Genomic DNA, 20,701 nt, shown 5'->3' on the forward strand with positions numbered 1-20,701 from the left:
AAGATCACCAAGAAGGAATGACCCGAAGACTTGGCACATACTCCAATGTTTAGAGATAGACTCTGACACCTTTCCCCTCGGCATAATCTACTTATGTGTAACCCTAGACACCCCTGGTATCAACATAAACCATGGTGCTAGGGCCACATAGGGATAGATTCATTCACATACGATCTCGCAGTAGATCACTGTACTTTGTACCCCATCCACATCAATATAACAAAGTACGAGTAGAGTATTATCTCTTAGAGAAAGCCCGAACTTGGGTGAAAATCTCATCTCCTATTACCATCGTGCCAAGACAATCAGATCTGGACCCCCTACTCGAGATTTGCTGGATTTAGACCCGACACCGACGAGGCCACCAGACGAAGGAGAGGGGCGAACCGAAGCTGTGGTTAGGAGGCAGTTGTGTCCTCGTCTCTTTAAACCCTTTGTGGAAAAAGGAAAGTGAGGTGGATTTGGTTGGTAAAGAAATCAACGGGGAGATGAGGAGGTGGAGCGATCATAGGAGGGAGCAAAATCTCGAGGGAGCAGGCGAGATGAACTAATGACGACGTATAAACGACCATCATGACCGCAAATTGCCCTTTAATAGCAGAGATAAAACTTATCAAATGAGCAAAATGAATCAAGACGGGACTAAATTTGTTTTGTGAATTTTTGGGTGTAAGTTATACGGTATCGGGGTTTACGACCGTTTGGATCTATCAAAGGGGATTGGGCGTTGGGGGGGGGGGGTTTGAAAATTACACAAATGCAATGTGTCGCCTCCTATGAGCACTATTGCATGGTCACCTAAACCCAACTAGCTATGGTTTTAGCAAGTTTCTAGGCTGTTTTCTTCGTCTTTCTTTTTCCATACTTCCTTGCGGTTTATTGTTTATTCTTTCGGTTTTTTATTTTTATTTTGATTTAGTTTTTCTTTTCAATTCATTATTTATTCTTTATTATTTCTCCTTCTTCTTTCATTTCTCCTCTTAATTTTTTCCTCAATTCATGAATAAAATTCCTACAGATTTTCATTTTATTAATTCCGAAATAAAATTTTAAATCCCTTGAACATTTTCAAGTTCATTTACAATTCCTTTTAAATGTTTGGAAATTTTTAAAATTCACAAATACCTTTTCAACTCCGTGAACATATTCATAATTCACAAAAATATCAAACACATGAGAAATTTAAATTTGGTGAATATTTTTGGTTTATGAACTTTATTTAAAATTGATGAATATTTTCTAAATTTTGCAAACATTGTTCAACTTCGTGAACATATTTGAAATATGTGAAAAAAAAAATTGTTTTTTAAGTTCGTGAACGATTTTTCAAACTCATTACCATCTTTTTAAAATTTTAGCGAACCTTTTTAAAATTAACAATCATTTTTGGACTTTGTGGACATTTTATAAATCCATGAACATTTTTCATCTTCATAAAACAATTAAATGCCTGATTTTTTAAATCCACGATAGTTTTAAAAATCATCATTTTTTAAATTGAATAAATAATAATATTTAAAAATTATAATAATCCTGCCGAAATTGAAAAACGAGGAGAATAGAAAGAAAATAACTGAAAGCGCTGGCTACCTGGCCCTTCGTGAATAGAAAGAAAATAAGTGAAAAAACTTTCTGCATCTGGCGCATTAGGCCCGACAAGGTCGCTGTATATATTGGCGCATCCCCCCTCCTAAACCCTAGAGCTCCACCAAATTCGCCGCCGTCGTCGCCTTCGCCGCCGCATCGCCGGGGAGCAGTGCAGCCATTTCTTCCGTCTACAACCACAGCTTCCGCACTTCCGTCTACAGCCACTGCACCTTCAGTTTCGACCATCTCCAGCATCCGGAGTCCGGATCCGGATTTTGCAGACGACGCTTGCTTTCTCCCCAAGCCGGCGACGACCCTCCGTTCGCTGTTGACCATCTCGGGCTGCTGCGGGCCGGCGACGTCGACTGTGTTCGCGTGCGACGACGACTGCATTCTCCCAAAGGTCGGTGAAGGCTACTTCCCCACGACTGTCCAGATTCGGCCGCCGTCGCCCATCTCCACTGACCTTTGGTAAATGCTGCTCTTTTCCTAGTGCTACTTTGTGTGTGCTACTGTGTATGGACTTGCAGTTTTTTTGTTCCTCATTCTTCATTTATGCTGCTTTTTTATGCACACCGTCATAGAATATGCTGCTTGATTTTCTGTACAAATCATTTTATTGCAACGTCCTAATAGAACGCCATTTGCCCTAGATAATAATGGCTCCTATGTGGCGAAACCCGATCCATCCCAAGTGGTATTTGTTCCGGAGGTTGTTCCGGAATCCAATGCCTAGAATTCCTTATGTTCCCCGTGGTATGTTTTGTATTTGTTTGCAGTAGTTTAAAATTCACATGGTCACAAATGGTTCTGCCGTAGTTTACTTTAAGTTGTTGTTTCTTCCATGCAGTCAGAGTCAGGCATGTGCCCCCTTATAATCCAGAGCTGCTCAATGAAGATATTCGCGATCGGCTCACCCAATCGATTGCCGAGCTTACCTATTCTTTATCCATATCGCTCACCAAACATGCTCCAGCAGTGATTCTTAGGGTTCAAGAAGGTTGTCATTGCCTACTGTTTGAGGGTTCTTTAATAAAAGATTATGTTTCTGGTAGTAGAGTCTGTCAACTAAGGTTTCCCAATAACGATGTTGTCGAGTTTACACAGTCTGTCATGGAATTAATTAAGGGAAACCTTAATTGGCGATGACCGAGTAACATTGGGTGCAGTACCTTGTAAGGCAGTTGAAAATGGCTGTCAGCCAATCGGGTTTGGCGAGGATGTTGTCATCAATCAGAAAGTGTTTCTTTTTTATTTCAGATTGGGTATCTCTTCTCTGACTAAAGGCACTGTCAAGTAAGGTTTTTAAACTAATTCTTTCTGAATTTATTGGATTGCTGAATTTCATACTAAAATATTATTAAATTACCCAGCTATGCAGATGAGCATCATTTCATTTTTGATGCTAAACAACATTTTGCTTATTTCCGTGGAGCTCTTGTGTTTGCTGAGAATGGAAAACTTGTTGGAGTGGTTTATGGTTTAGTTGGCTCCCCAAAAGCCATCCAGATAAGCCAATTAAAGGGAATGCTGTTTAAATTCTTTCCAGAGACAGTGGTAGGGCCTTAGTTTCTTGGGTTATATAAATCCTTGAAAATTGTGGAAGTGCTAACATTTATATTTTTCTCTCTGCAGACTATTGATGACTTCTATCAAAATTTGGAGCAATCATCAGGCAGCGTGTGTGAGATCTAGGTTGGTTTAATCTCACTTAACCGTGTCTGCATGTAGAGACAGGTGTGCCTGAATTTTGATTGTGGAGCCTTGGGAGTTTCTGGGTTCTGGAGCAATGGAGGTGGATCCTGGTCGTGTTTTGCAGCAGTGCTTAACTAGTTGTACAGCCTATGGTTGTTTGTGTGTGCGTTCTACTTATTGTTTGGTGAACAACCCTATTGAAGCTCTTCCTTCTTATGCACCGAGACATTGAGCCTAAGATTGTCCCTTCATATTTTTGTTGTTGCAATCTCGTTTAGTAACTTGTAAGCATGGACATAATGGTTGCCTTTTTTGTGACATCATGGACATAATGGTTGCCTAGTTGTGTTTTACGTACAAATTCTGCTTTCTATTTTTCACTAGCAGTGTGCCCTAAAGAAATAATTGTAGGCACTGTGGATATGATGAACTTGGTTGGACATGATTTCTTAATTGGTTGTTGCTGTACAAAAGTGACGTAATTGATGTGTTTTGCCGTTGGAAAATAGACCAAGGAGAACAGTTTCCGTAGCATTTTGATCCTGCTACCAAAGAAGCAATCAAGGAAGATAAACAGAGAGTTAAACAGACAATATAAATCTTTGCAAACTCTAAGCTACTGTGAATTCCTGGCTTGTGGCTGCATCGTGGCTAGCTGACTCCACTTGCACACTACGATGGTACAGCGTATTCTTTGACTTGCAGATTTTTTTCAGGACCTGTATATGGAATTGAAGATTTGTCAGTACAGATCTCCAAGGCCAGAGCCAAAACGCCCCTCCCGCTCTGGATCCATTTATTTGCATTACTTTTTGTTCTTAGTGAGGTTGCCATCTCGGTGAACTCATCCGAGATGCAGAAGAAATGGACAAACAACAACAACAAATTCTTTAGTCCCAAACAAGTTGCGATAGGCTAGAGGTGAAACCCATAAAATTTCGCGACCAACAAGAAATGGACAAAACTGATAAGATTTTGAATTCAAACATAACTAGGTGTTCGAGGCATCCAAGAAGATTTACGAGCAACTTTGTGATTCTCCTCAACCGGCAGCATATCACTTTGTATAACACTAGGAGCAACAGAACAAACAAGTAGACAGAGACCATTATCCAAATGCCTATGGGCAGAACATGTAAAAAATAGTAGTTCGTGCCAGCAACAATTTTTAACATAGTTTGTTTGCATGCCACCAATGACACAGGATTCAAAAGTTTGGATCACTTTGCAGAAAGGCTTCTCAAATGCCAAAATTAACCAGGTCCATCCAAGAAGTAGAACACAACAAATACATCTATGACATGTGGAAAGTTAGCCAGAAAATTTTACCCAAACAAAACTCAAGATGCAAGCTTCAGAAATGATTCAACATGCTGAAATTGATTGCACTGTATGAAAAATAATAATAAAGAAAACATAAAACATTAGAGGATTCTATTAGCTGTGAAAAGAATAGTTCAGAGCATATGTTTATTACCTTGGTTGTACAATTTGCTCTGCTTCTCTTTCCTTAGCACATCCTTGTTCCATCAATGTAAACAAGATTATTATTACTTATTGTAACTAGTAAGTTTGCACGTGCAACGCACGTCTTAATCATTGGGAGGTGAAATCACGTAAGTATAAAATAAAATAAAAGGAGTTCTAAAATATATGAATTAAATGGATACACAATGTTTGTGAGTTCACTGAGGTTGTTCCTTAGAAGAGAGACTACATGTGATGATGTTGTTGCATGGAGACAATAATATATTGTTTAATACCCAGTGCTTAATAGGTTGTAAAAGATAAAAAAAAATCTGGTTACGATTGGATAGTAGCCTTGCGCTGTGTTTTAGTACATGGAGATGCAATCCTTTGGTCTTAATATCATGGTGTGAGCAATTGATACCTAATCTTCGAAAAGGATATTAATATCATGTTGTAAGCAATTGATAACTAAAATATGAGAAAAGTTCAAGGGATAAAGTTAGATCCATCGATATGAGATTACTAACCAAATGTTTATGTAAATCTGGAAATGGCATGAAATTTCCGGGACTTGATTACATGTTGCAAATGCTCAGAACTCAGCTTGATGACTACTAAAATGAAAAAGATATACCCCAGATAAAAATATCAATGGCATTGAATAGATTTTAAGGAGTTTTACAATCCTAACACCAACAGATTTTAAGGTGTTCTTTTTTTTTTTACAATCAAAGGAGCTCACTATATTGCTCAAGATTACTCAGTTTGAAAAAAAAAAGGCAAGATCGTCCGGAGCGGCATTACGCCACAGCCTCGGGTCAGTAACTTGCAAGGGTAGCTTTGCACACAGTGGTGCATAGAAATTAGCCTCTCTGCAAATAAAAGACAGTACTGAACAAAAATCCTGGCCCATCTCCTCAATTCCACACAGGAGGCCCATAATCTCTTATCTGTTTGTTTTCTTGAGTTCCACATCTCCACCAGTGCCTGACAATCAGATTTGAAGGCAACATCAGGCCATTCTTCCCCCTTCGCAAGCCATACCCCATCTTGGAGAGCAAGTATTTCAGCAAACACAGAGTAGAATACTCATACCTCTGAGCAGCTGCTAGCATGAACTTACCTCCAGTATATCTTGCAAAGCTACCCTTATTATTCTCAGCATTAGCACCTCAGAACGCCACATCAACATTAACTTCGATAATCAGGGTGTCTCCAACTCACATCTCAGCTTGTTAGGATAGGGATAATCTTCATATGGAGAGAGCAGAGAGCAGGTTTCCTGAACCACATCAGGAACCCATTTTTTCAGATTTTAAGGGGCTTCACATATTTTTTGCCTCCTGCTAGGAATTTATTTGTATGTACTGCTGCAGATGAGTTGCTGAGAATAATAATGGATGTTCTACTAAAAAGATACAGGTTTTATGTGTTCCAGCAACAGTGTTAGTTCTTGAAAAAAAATGTAATAAGTTGAGGGTTACATTCCTTTGTTTTGATTATCTCTGTCCTCCCTTCTCGTTTCCAAACGAAAGTGGGTCTCATAATCTCTGAAAAATGGAAAAGCGGGTCTCATTCTCATTTTTAGTTGCAATTTTGTACAGTGGTCGTAACAAGCAATATGCAGTAACAAGCACAAAACAGAGTTTGCTCAACTTGGCAAGGCAACGTGCAGGGAGGGGCGTGTTGTGTAGCATTAAAACCATTTATCTTGTTGTGAAAAACCATTTAACAAGCAATACGTAGTAACCATGCGGGAGGCTACAATATCATGAACACAAAGAGCACTACCATATATCAGCTCCATGAGTATTTGTTGTGATAAACGTATAAGCAGACTACTTTGAAAGCTAACAAGACCAGCATTATAAGAATCAAATTAATGCGTACTCCTCTTCCCACTTGCAATATGAACCCGCCATTTGTTATTTTCATAATACCATCACATAAATTAGATTATGACTGATCCAACCAAGGACAAAAACTTGAGCTGTTGCAACTAAATTTACCTGCATCAGTTCATCGACATTGGCATTATTAGAATCATAGTAACTTACCCAGTTCTAGTCCACCATATAAAAAAAATGGACTGGTTCAAACAATCCGATGCAAGAAAGAAAGAAATTGACGCAATTAGTGAGAAACACAATAGAGACTGCTCCTGCTGTCACGAGAATGGGTAACAAAATCTCTCTTTAAGTGAAAAAAAATAGGGTCGCAAGCTGAGGAATATCCTAGCCTTGGGAGGCATATGAATTTCAGGGAACTTGATATGGAGGTAGGGCGACTTCCGTACAAGGGGTTGGTAATGCTCAGGTACAAGGGGCTGCTGGTGGAGAGGGAGGTCGGGGAGAGGTCGCCATACTCTATTCCAGCCGGAGACGATGTTGTAGGTGAACATCGCCGGAGACCGGAGTACCAGAGAGCAAGGGTTAGAGCACGAACCAGGAGCCCGATGAAGAGAGCAGCTGGATCCAACTCCCCTCCACGCACGAAGCCATGAAAGTACCAAAAGAGCAGCCGACACCGTCGCCACCGTCGAAGACCGAAGCGGCTGACGCCCAAGGCCAGAGAAACAGGCCCGGCTCGACATCAGTACATCACCACCACAGCGAAGAGTGCAGCGGAGATCAACGGAGCCCCAACTTGCAGGACCCAGATGCCCAGAACCGAGATCAAAAGGCACACAGCCCCTCGTCGGCGCCGAGGATGACGACGGACGGGCGAAGAAAGGGCCGGGAACACTTTATACCGAACGCCACCGCCGTCTGCACCTAGACGGCTGCCAAAACGGCCACTGGAAATGGGGAGGACCCCCGGCCTCGCCGAAGTGGAGATCGCCTGCGAACCGCCCTCGTGTGAGGATGGGGTTGGTTGGGGGCTGCGGGATTGTGGGCGGAATAGAGGAGACTGCGGGATCGTGGCCCGAGCGCTGGTCGTTTCTACATCACTGAGATAATCTCGTTTGTTGATAATTAGAGATCACGGGCTACGATTAGGGGTTGTTTGGATACCTAGATTTAGATGCAAGTTTTTGGAAAACGAGTTTTTAGAGGATTTTTAGGAAAACCAGTTTTAGCTAGTTTTCTGTTACGGTGAGTCTATACAATTTCTTGTTTGGATGGGGAAAAAGGAAAACACGGTTACACAATTCTTTGTTTGGCCATCTCGTACGCAGTTGCTTCGTGCTCCTCCCACGAGGCCATGATGTTCCGTCTCGCTCGTCGCCTTGACCTCAAGATCATGGAATGCATACATCGCGCGGCCCTGGCATCCCGCTCCTTTGCATGCCAGCATGCTATTCACACATGCTCACTTGCCTACTACCATAGTTGATTGATCAGAAGAGATTGTCTTATGCATATACAACAGCAGCACAACGAGACATTGTTGGAGCACACCGATACCTTCGATGTAAGCAAGGAGCACGACGGCGGCGAGGATACTGAACACCAGCCCAAGCACGAGAGCATGTGCCACGGTGCCGGCTGCGGCAAACTGGGCATGGTGATGTCGAGCATGGGCATGGCATACTTGCGCATGGTGGAGACGGATGCATGGCCAGACAAGCCGGGCATGGCAAGCCATGTACTCGTAGAGGCCAAGCCGGGCATGGCGCGACGTCGAGGCCAAGACGGACGACTGGGGGATGCTCTGTCGTAGTATGTTTCGTCCAGCATAGAGGACGATGCGGACGATGCAGATGGAGATACGCCGCCGTAGCCGAGCCCGTCGATGCCGCTCGATCCAAGCGTCGATTCAGGCGCGTTTGGTTTGGTGCGACGGCCGTAGGTTCACCGGAAACCTCCATGTCTTCGGCGGGCACGGCGACGAGGCGCATCTGCTACCGTCCACATCTCTGAGCACTTGTAGTTGCAGTCAGGAGCTAGCTGGGCATCGACGTCTCGTCGACTCGCCGTTGCAACAGCGCATAGGAGGAAGAACGTGAGGGCAATGGTACCAAGGAGCAGGTATATGTTAATCGCGTTTTTGCAAAAACGACTAATAGTCGTTTTTCCACAAACGCAAAATTCTGGGTTATGGAGAACCGAGTTTTCTATATCCACGGGTTAGTTAGGCTATCCAAACAAGATTTTATTCTGTTACGGCCGTTTCCTAGTTTATAAAGATCGCGTTTTGTATATTCTTCTTATCCAAACACTAAACGTGTTAAGGTGTTCACCATTGAAGCGATGTGGGCTGTTAGATTAGTGTGGACTGATGGCTAAGATTTATTGGATCTGCTTCTTTGGGTCTTTTTATATTAATTAATTAATATTAATTAATATAGATGAATGCATAATTAAGTAAATTGAAAAGAATGTAAGTTTAAAATCGAGAACGGGGCAGTTGGTGGAACCAAGACTTCAACTATGGTCAGCAAACATGCTAGATTCATACATGGAACTAGTAGGTATTCGACTAACAAATTTCTGTTATAAAGAAAAAAAACTAAATTAACCTATATCAAAATATCCCTAGTTTGTTCTGCATTGCCTCAAAGAGAGACCAAATCATGAAGTCACTGATGATAGAAAAAAATTTGATGAACAATGTACGTGCTACCTGGAAGGGCCAGCATGAACGGACGTTGGCATTTGACATGTCTAGGGTCCAGGACATGTTTGCATTTGACTGCCTGCCTTACCCAATTCTGGGAAGAAGATTTGGACGGTGACAGGTCTCAGTGCAGGGAAAAGGACAATGCATATTGCATTATTTGAGTCTGTAAATTGCTAGCTAGCATCACCAAAATAGTACTACTACCATATATATGAAAGAAAGAAAAAACACTAGAATTCAATTATGGTCATTGCTAGCTAGCATTAACAAAATCAGTAGTGCTAGCATGTCAAAGAAATAAAGAAAGAAAAATCTGACATGTTGACATGTCTCATAATTTCTGATGTGCCCACATTTCTTCAAATTGATGCACACATTTCTTCAAGTTGACTTCAGAACATAACTGAGAAGGAGATGCGAATGTCTAATTTACATATATTAAAATAATTTTCTGAGAAGTCTAAAAATGTTCTTTAAATAGGTCTTTTCCCAATTGCACTCATTTCTTTGTGATCAGTTTTTTTTCAGTTATCCCGACAGAGAGCAGAACTTCATGGTACTACTAACAAGCAGCAACTCATCAAAACTAATAAAAAGGACTTCTTATAGCACTAATAGTAATAAAAGCATCTCCCACGAACTAAACATGTACTTCCCGGAATTAGTGAAGGTGGCACCAAACCCATGTTTATTGCCATGAACACAGTCGCGGAGTAGAATTGCCATGAACACACTGAGACACTGAGTAATGGCTACTACAAGTCTACAGCCGAAACCACACAACAGTCATTCCAGAAGGCTACTATTTCTGACATGTTCACAGCATGAATGGCTCCTGAAACCATCAATAATAGTTCGCGTACCAGCATTCTCATACCAAGAACTTCCTACTCAGTTGATCCAACAATGCAGTACTAGTTTCAGTTTATTCCAGGACATCGACCATGCATGAAAAGAGATTTCCCAAGCTTCTGTTTTGCAACTAACTTAAGACAGGGTGCTTATGATTACATGGAGTAAATTTATTCATCAAATGTCTAGTCTAGGAACACTTCAATTTCAGTATATTACAAAAATACTCTTACCAAGCAACTTCTTTAGAAACACAGGTGTTGCTTGTACACATAATCGAAGGGAGCTGCCAGATGAAGACGTTAGAGGGCAGTACAACCTAGGCAGATTGGAAGGGAGAAGGGATGGAACCTTTTGTTTGGAGCCGATCCAGCGGCGGCCAGCGATTACTTTGCCGACAGCGAGCGGAGGGGGGAGAGAAGCGAAATGTGTATCTGCCTTAGTTGGGGAAATTGTTCTCAGTGGACGGCCCCACTTGTCTGTTGCTGAGCCAAAATACTTAATACCTGGGGGTACCTGGCTCGATCTCTTCCACAATCCACCAGAGGCGTGGCGGCAGTGTAGCAGCGGCGCCGACAGGGCACCTCCATCTCCCTTGCACCGGTGGCGGGGCTGGAGGGCACAGGTAGTAGATTTTGATCTTCTTCATGTTTCTGTTCTACATAAGCATGCAATTAACTCCAGAGTTCCTGTTTTCATGATTCTTGATGAAAAAATAGAATAAGGAGTTTGGTTGGGGGAAGATGGGCAAGAAGAGGGAGAAGGTTTAGTTGTAGTTTTAGGAAAGGAAACAAGTAGATTGGAGATAGAATTGGCCAGTTAGATGTTGTTGATCTGGCGAACAAGTATATGGTGCTGGCTATGTAAAGAACTAAGTCACTTGTTTTAGAACCCAACGAGTAGCAGAAGGAAATGACAAGCAGTTTTCAGCAAGGTATTGTCTGCAAGCACTGAAATTATCGGTAGTTGATAGTTTGATAACAAGGCAATTTGTAACAAGAAACAGGTAGTAACGGTAACAAAGGTGCAGCAAGCTAGCCCAATCCTTTTTGTAGCAAAGGACATGCCAGGACAATCTCTTATAATAAGCAAAGCATCCTTGAGGCCACACGGTAATTTCATCTAGTCACTTTTATCATGTTTGTTAGATTCGCATTCACTACTTTGATAATTTGATATGTGGGTGGGCCAGTGCTTGGGTGCTGTTCTTACTTGAACAAGCCTCCCACTTATGATTACCCCCTCTCGCACACAACTACGAAAGAAGAATTAAGATGAACATAACCATAGCATGAAACATATGGATCCAAATCAACCCCTTACGAAATAGCGCATAAACTAGGGTTTAAGCTTCTTTCACTCTAGCAACCCATCATTAATTACTACTTCATAATGCCTTCCCTTAGGCCCAAGTATGGTGAAGTATCATGTAGTCGACGTTCACACGACACCACTAAGGGAAACAACAACATACATATCAACAAAATATCGAACGAATACCAAATTCACATGATTACTTATGACAAGACTTCCCCCATGTCCTCAAGAACAAAAGAAACTACTCATAAATCATATTCATGTTAAAAATCGGAGGGGTATTGAATAGCACCAAGGATCTGAACATATAATTTTCTACCAAATAAACCAACGAGCATCAATTACAAGATGTAATCAACACTACTAGCAACCCATAGGCACCAATCTGAGGTTTTGAGACAAAGATTGAATACAAGAGGTCAACTAGAGTTTGAGATGAGATGGTGCTGGTGAAGATGTTGATAAAGATTGGTCCTCCCACGATGTGAGGGTTGTTGGTGATGTCGATGGCTTCGATTTCCCCCTCCTGGAGGGAAGTATCCTTGGCGGAATCGCTCCACCAGAGAGCAAAAGTGCTCCTGCCCAAATTTCGTCTCGAGATGGCGGCATTTCCCGAAAGTCCTCTCCTGATTTTTCTAGGGAAAATGGCTTCAAATAGCAGAAGATGGGCCTCAGAGGCTGGCCAGGGGCCCCACGAGCCACGAGGGCGCGCCCTCGTGCCTCGTGGGTACCTGGTGGGCCCCCTCTGGTATTTCTTTTCTTCAGTATTTTTTATATATTCAAAAACAATTCTCCGTGAAATTTCAGCTCATTTGGAGTTGTGCAGAATAGGTATCTCTGGCATAGCTTTTTCAGGTGAATTTCAGCTACCGGCACTGTCCATCTTCATGTAAATCTTCAAATAAAGAGAGAAAGGGCATTAGAATTGCACCACAAAGTATTACATTGATAAAAAAACATCATAAATACAATAGGAAAACATGATGCAAAATCGATCTATCAACTCTCCCAAGCTTAGACCTCGCTTGTCCTCAAGTGAAAGCCGATGTCGATAATTATGACCACATGTTTAGAGAGAGAGGTGTTGATAAAAGCAAAATACGGACATAGTAGCATCATGATCATTATCATAGCAACAATATATATTATCATAAAACTTCTCATGAGCAAGTAACAATTCATAACAACAACGAAGTACAAATCATAAACTTTCTTGAAAACTAACAAACTATGTTCTCAGAAAACAAGGCAGTTACAATTCATCATATTTTCAGGAAGGGTCTTCAGCAAGTCCACATACTCAACTATAATTTAGTCTTATATTATTGTTGACACACACACACATATAGGACAACACTATTTTAATCCTGGGATTAAAATAGTTATTTGGATCACAGCCGGCCCTATAAGGGCCTGACAACTCACTCCCGAACTTCCCAAAACTTGCAGATGAAAAAAAGCCACGCCCCACGCCCACCACTTCCCCTCCCAGATCCAGCGCCTCCCCCACCCCCCACCCCCCGAGGCAACCGACGCCGTCCCTGGCTCCGGCGCGCGGCCACCCCGGCCTTCACCTGTTCTCCTCCACCAGCGAGCCCCCACGGCTGTCCTTCGCCGCCCTCCCCCCCGTGCCACCATCCTCCTGCAACCCCGCCCACCGTTGCCCCCTGCAACCCAGACCACCACACTCCGTCAGCCTCTCGTGCCGCCGCCCCCATCAACACCGCCCGCCGCCGCCGCCACAACCACCGGAGAGCTCGTCTCCCACCGCCGCCCCTCCCTTCCCCTCACCAATAGAGGAGAGGGAGATCCAGCAGGCCAGACACCGGCCATGGCGGCTGCCAGATCCGCCACAACCAGAGACCCCTCATCTGGTCGTCCATAGCGCAGGCCATGGCCCCGCCGACCAGACCCTTGCTTGCTCCTTGACCCCCATGCCACCTTCAAGTTCTGACGGCTGTTCGACGTCTCCTCCTTGGATTTTTGCTACAGCCTCCTCCCCCAATCCTTGCCACCTTCAAGTTCTGAAGGCTGTTCGAGCTCGCTGGCGTGGAGTACACGAGTCACCTGGAATTGAAATTTTGTTGTTGTTGTTTGAAAACTGATTATGATGCCAGCATGCCTCTTCATTTTGCCTTGATTTTTGTGAATCCACACTTTGCACAATGTTTCTCTTCTCTGATTCAATCAAAGTAAAAATATTTTGTTGCAGACAAAAATGCATGTACTAGCATACTCGAACTTCAGAGATGCCCATTTTGTTTTGGCTGAAAAGACACACTGCTTTTTCATCATGGTGAATATGCCTGTGTTTCGTTTAGTATACATTGAGAATGGTCATTTGTTTTTCAATTTGCTCCAGTAATCCTAGTTTTTTTAGGGCGTAATCCTAATATTTTCAATTTTACCTATATGTATAATTGAGAAAGTTAAGTGTTGTTTCATTTAGTTCGCTCACCTATTTCTCTGTATACATTGAGAGAGTTAAGTGTTGTTTCATTTAGTTCTCTCACACAGCCATGCGCATCATTTCTTTTTCAGGCAAGAGGAAAAGGTGATGCTATCCCAGTCCAGCCCCGTGGTTGTAGGAAGGTCAAGCCCATCGCGAGATGCAGTCCACATTTCCTACATCCTGCCCCACCCGCCCTTTGCAGTGCCCCCGACCCACCGCGTGTAGATGCCGTTTGACCGCCCATTAAATTTCCAACACTATTCGCAGCTCCAGCATGTAGTTCGCCGTGATGCTCCTGGAGGTTCAATTTTTTTTGTGTTGTTGCATCTGACCCTGATGCATTTTCTTCCTTTTGATGTGCCATTTGATGCATAGTTATCACTGGATGCCCATAACATGTGCAGAGTAGGGTGTTTGTGTTAGAAATCCCGAGAGATTTGTTCGCGTATTTTGTGGTGATGGATAGAGAGATTCATTCTTCATTTATGTAGAAGTTTACATTTAAATAATTTAGTAGTTTGTTGTTTATCAAAAGCCGCTCTTTTGTTTGTACTTCTCAAAGCAGGGATCGGAAATGCACTCCGGTCTTTTGTTTGTGTGATTTGGCCTCTAAATTATACAAGCTGCTGATGAACTTCATTTACATCTCTGAGTGTTTCTAAGTACATGCATTAGCAGCCAGAGCCAGAGTGTTCTCGTGTTTTTTTGTTGCCACGTATAGGCAGCTTCTCTCTATTCTTGTGGCACAAACGCCTAGCTCTGAAGAGAGATTCAAAGAAGCTCGATCCATTCTCGTTTCTCGCCCCACCCGATTAGCTTCAATGCAAATTTGTGTATATCTGGTTGCATGAAAAGGTGCTTGTGCAAGATACATGTGTCGCTGTGTGCAGAAGTTCTCATTTTGGATGCCATACCATGCACGGAATGTTTGCTCATGTGATAGTGCCATGGAAAAGTTGGAGCTTTTTTGAGTTGTCCTTTGTGTAATACTATTACATTGAAGTTCAAATTAAAAAATGATCATTTCAAAAATTATAAAAAAAGCTTTCCCCGTTTCTAAAAAAAGCCTATAGGTTTCAGATTAAAAAGACGAAGAAGTTCAATGCTTATTACAAACCCAAAGAAGGTCAAATTAAAAAAAAATCATCTCAAACAATTTTATAAAAAAGGATTTCTCTGTTAAAATAAACCTAGAAGTTCAAATTTAAAAATGGAACGGCTCGATGTCTATCAAAAAGTTGGATTTTTTTCATTACTAAAAGAAATAAAACCAGGAAGTCCAAATTAAAAAGATGGAGAAGTTCGATGATTATAGTAAACTCAGATTTTCCTCGTTATTAAAGAATGGAAACAAGAAGTTCAAAAATTAAATAACAAGAAGTTCAACTTTTAAAAATAGAGCGCTTCAAAATTTCATAAAAAAGATTAAGAAATAAAACCAGGAAGTCCAAATTAAAAAGATGGAGAAGTTCGATGATTATAGAAAACTCAGATTTTCCTCGTTATTGAAGAATGGAAACAAGAACTTCAAAAATTAAATAACAAGAAGTTCAACTTTTAAAAATAGAGCACATCAAAATTTCATAAAAAACATTAAGAAATAAAACCAGGAAGTCCAAATTAAAAAGATGGAGAAGTTCGATGATTATAGAAAACTCCGATTTTCCTCGTTATTAAAGAACGGAAATAAGAAGTTCAAAAATTAAATAAGAAGAAGTTCAACTTTTAAAAATAGAGCACTTCAAAATTTCATAAAAAATATTAAGAAATTCAGATTAATATTCATAAAAAACTCAGATATTTTCACGTAACCGAGAGAAGTTCAGCTTGATAACTGCCAGAAGTTCACGTACTACACGGTGTGCATTTTGTATTAAAAAGAATAAAAAAACAAAGACTAAAAGTTTGTTGATATAAGTTCAAGTCCTCCGTCGGAGAAAGTTAAAAAAATGTGAGAGAGGTTTATACAAAAGAAATACCATTTGTGTAACACTTGACGAATGGATGAGAAAATTACAAATGAAAAATACGTCACAGAAGTTCAACGTGAAAACAGCAGAAGTTCACCTACTACACTGAATGAATATCAGATGAAAAACTTTTAAAATCGTCACGAGTATGAAAAAATGATCAACACGGGAAAGTTGCGTGTTTACGGCAGCTTTCCACCGGTATATCACTTGCTCAATTCCGGTGAGTGGATGGAGAGCTACGAGCAGTGGATGAAGAGCTATGAGCAAAAAAATCACGTGAAAAACAGAGTGAAGTTCAGGTACACGCGCCGAGAAGTTCAGGTTCTTCACGTGGTGCATTTTCGAAGAATCTGTTTCGCGATAAAGGCAGAACGAATGATCTCGAAATTACAGGAAAATGGCTAGGTATCAGAGAAAAGCATCAACATGGAAAAGTTTCGCATTTTCCGTAGCTTTTCAGGGGTATATTATTTGCCTCATTCCGATAAAGTTTGTAAAAATTACGGGGAAAATACGTTTTTAGCCATTTTCAAAATTGACTTACAACCGTAAAGAATTGGGAGAAACAATATATACAAAACAGTTTCCCGTTTGTTCAAGCTTTCCAACGCCATATCGCTTGCTGCATTCGGACGTACGGTTAAAAAATTAGCTCGAAAATACGAACTCGGTGGAACTTGTATCATTTTCTAAAGGGATAATTAGATTTATGCCCCTAGTTGTGTCCCACTCGTCTGTTTTACCCCTAATTCCCAAAAGTCACTGGTTCTGTCCAAGTCACTTTGCTCCTATTATGCTTTTGCCCTTTGACCGTTTGACCATCGGTTTGAAAACTTCATAACTAATTCATACTAAATCAGAAAAATGCAAATAAGATACCAAAATGTTCAGAAAAACATCACCTATATGTTAGTGTCATTTGCATTCATGAAAAAGTGTTGGAAAGTGCCCATCCGAGTTTTAGCTCTTATGCTACCACCATGAATAGTAAAATCTAAAAAAGTTCAAAAAATTGAAAAAAATTGGTGGCAAAGAATGACAAATGTTTTCAGTGCCTGCCAAGTTTCATCAGGGAATAACATTCGTGGGTGCCGTGACAAAAAAAACAATCAGCACTCCAAAATAGATTATTTTTTTGCCATGACTTCCACGAATGCCGTTCCCTAATGAAACTTGGCAAGCACTTAGAACATTTGTTGTTCTTCGCCACCATATTTTTTTTGAATTTTTTTTGAGTTCACTATTCATGGTGGTATCAAAAGAGTTAAAACTCGGATGTGCACTTTCCAACACTTTTTTCATGAATACAAATGACACTGACATATAGGTGATGTTTTTCTGAACATTTTGGTATCTTATTTGCATTTTTCTGATTCAGTATGAATTAGTTATGAAGTTTTCAAACTGACGGTCAAACGGTCAAAGGGCAAAAGCATAAGAGGAGCAAAGTGACTCGGACAGAACTGGTGACTTTTGGGAATTAGGGGTAAAACAGACGAGTGGGACACAACTAGGGGCATAAATCTAATTATCCCTTTTCTAAATTACTTTTAAAATGTTCAAAATTAGAAAAAACTTTTAACATGAAAAAGTAGCGCATTTTCATAAGCTTTCCAACGCCATATTATTTGCCTCAATTAGATTAGCCGTTTAGAAATGACATCGAAAATACGAACTTGGGTGTTCCGGTTGCGAAATTCTACGATTTTCCAAATTACTCTTTATCCATAGGGAATTAGAGAAAACTTTCAACATGGGAGCGGTTTTGCAGCAGCTTTCCAACGCCATATTATTTGGCTCATTCCGATAAACAGTTTAAAAACGCGATCGAAAATACGATTCACGTTTTTTGTATGAAGAAAAAACAGTTTTCAAAAATGCTCTTAAACCGCTTACATTTTGCCAAAAATTTAACTGGGGTCATGATACTGGTGTCCATAGCTTTCCAACGGTATATAGCAAGCCCCGTTTGGGCAATGTTGGCGGAAGTTCAACCTAGCACAGGGGGAAGTTCAGGTCGAACAACTCAGACAGTAAAATTGCAAAAAATGCGAGTTCATCACGAGTCGAGAGCAAAATCCGCCAACGAGCGAGATTCCTATTTAAAACCGGTATTTAGTTGCTAAAAAACGTTCCTAAATTACACTAACATCATATAGAACACGAATAACCAGAATAATTCGCGGGGGAAGCCACGGTTGCGAAGATAGCCCAAAGGTCAGGTTCGTACAGAGGGAAGTTTAGGTGCGTTACTCATGCAGTTCAGGTTGTGATCAGAATATTATTCTGATCCCGTGATCAGAATAGTGTTTATGTATGTATATATATATATATATATATATATATATATATATATATATATATGACAATTTTTTCATACTACCGGGTGTAGTTACTCTCACTTTTTCTTTCGTACGTTCTATGTAGTATCTATCATATCGGAGAGTATGTACGCGTAGTATATAGTATATAAGAATATTTAGGTAGTATATATACTACTTTTTAGTGGTATGTACCACATTTTGTGCATACTCTATCTCGCGTATAAATATGTACGTATTTCACAAATACAATAAAACTATGAGCTCACTTGCAAATTTTTCATATAAATCACTTTGGAGTATCTTAGATATAGTATATGAACATACTAAAAATAATAAAGTAGAGTATATATATATATATACACATAGGGCTGGACTATGCTGTTACCCATAACAGAATAATATTCTGTTACCACCCCGCCCTATATAGGCGCGACGCGCAGACCACCGTAGAATCCCCCCGGCCCCGGCCCAACCCAACCCGCCTTCTTCCGCCGGAGGCAGCCGTCGTGGGCGAGCGAGCGACGGCGGCAGCCGGAGCGAGGGAGCCCGCGGCGCCGTGACTGGCCGGGGACGGATCCGCCGCCGCCATCCCTTTACTCGCTGACGGATCCAACGATGGGGCTGTGATCCCCGCGTCCTGCCTCCCTCCCTCGCCGCGGCTGCTTCTCTGGGCCGTGATCCCCGACGCCTGCCTCCCTCCCTCGCCGCGGCTCCTTCTTCGGGGCCGTGATCCCCGCCACCTTCCTCCCTCCCTCACCGCGGCTGCTTCTCCGGGGCCGTGATCCCCGCCTCCAGCCTCCCTCCCTCGCCGCGGATCCTTCTCCGGGGCCGTGATCCCCGCCTCCAGCCTCCCTCCCTCGCCGCGGATCCTTCTCCGGGGCCGTGATCCCCGCCTCCAGCCTCCCTCCCTCGCCGCGGATCCTTCTCTGGGGCCGTGATCCCCGCAAGGTGCTGCCTCCCTGGACCTCGTCGCCGGAATTTCACCACAAGCAGGAGCTGCATCAATGGCGCCGCCTCCCAAGAACATGCCAGTACGCCGCCCACGAGAGGAAGAAGAAGAAGACAGATTCAAGAACATGCCACTGGAGGTAATGTTTGCTTCCCATGTTTGTGTCAGTCCATCAGTTCATCAGTTCCTGCTATGAAGAAGATTCAGTTTAAAAAATGCACACACTATGCTCCTACATGTTACACTATCAGATTCATCAGTACTACATGTGTGCCGCGTCAGTGACACATGTTCCTATGATGCATAACTTGATAGTACATTGCAAATGCTTGCATCAGTTCATTACACCCCTGCCACTTGATGCACAATTTGGATGTCGAGGGTACTGTCAGTACCTCTAATATGCTAGCTTCAGTTCAAGCCAAAAAACACAAACTTATGCATCAGACCAAGTAGCTACTAGGCTTTATATAAGGTTCAGCTACCACTGCAAGTTGTATGATGTTATTTCTAATAGTACATGCCGCGTAGTTGTGTCAGTTCGAACTAGTGAAAGAATGTTGTTAAAAAAGATATACACTTGTTACACAGTAAGTTCAATGATACATAAAGTAGGAGTACTTCTAGTGTAGCTGCATAAGTTATAGATGAAAAAAGAGAAGTCATGTGATGTCTACTACACAACCTTCTTCTTGTAGACGTTGTTGGGCCTGCAAGTGCACAGGTTTGTAGGACAGTAGCAAATTTCCCTCAAGTGGATGACCTAAGGTTTATCAATCCGTAGAAGGCGTAGGATGAAGATGGTCTCTCTCAAACAACCCTGCAACCAAATAACAAAGAGTCTCTTGTGTCCCCAACACACCCAATACAATGGTAAATTGTATAGGTGCACTAGTTCGGTGAAGAGATGGTGATACAAGTGAAATATGGATGGTAGATATGGGTAATTGTAATCTGAAAATATAAAAACAGCAAGGTAACAAGTGATAAACGTGAGCGTAAACGGTATTGCAATGATAGGAAACAAGGGCTAGGGTTCATACTTTCACTAGTGCAAGTTCTCTCAACAATAATAACATAGATAGATCATATAACAATCCCTCAACATGTAACAAAGAGTCACTCCAAAGCCACTAATAGCGGAGAACAAACGTAGAGATTATGGTAGGGTACGAAACCACCTCAAAGTTATTCTTTCGGATCAATCTATTAAAGAGTTCGTACTAGAATAACACCTTAAGACACAAATCAACCAAAACCCTAATGTCACCTAGATACTCCAATGTCACCTCAAGTATCCGTGGGCATGATTATACGATATGCATCACACAATCTCAGATTCATCCAACCAACATAAAAGTACTTCAAAGAGTGCCCCAAAGTTTCTACCGGAGAGTCAAGAAAACGTGCGCCAACCCCTATGCATAGGTTCATGGGCGGAACCCGCAAGTTGGTCACCAAAACATACATCAAGTGGCACGTGATATCCCATTGTCACCACAGATAAACACGGCAAGAC

General features: G+C 41.7%; 1 long non-coding RNA gene across 1 annotated transcript; it reads left to right on the forward strand.

Moving 5' to 3' along the window:
• Positions 1–1,714: 1,714 nt before the first annotated feature.
• Positions 1,715–3,630, forward strand: LOC123125243 (uncharacterized). Its single transcript, XR_006461356.1, has 4 exons — positions 1,715–2,058; positions 2,241–2,883; positions 2,961–3,144; positions 3,223–3,630. It is a non-coding gene; the product is annotated as an uncharacterized lncRNA (long non-coding RNA).
• Positions 3,631–20,701: the final 17,071 nt, after the last annotated feature.

Source organism: Triticum aestivum, chromosome 5D, assembly GCF_018294505.1.
Source record: "Triticum aestivum cultivar Chinese Spring chromosome 5D, IWGSC CS RefSeq v2.1, whole genome shotgun sequence".
Lineage (NCBI taxonomy): Eukaryota > Viridiplantae > Streptophyta > Magnoliopsida > Poales > Poaceae > Triticum > Triticum aestivum.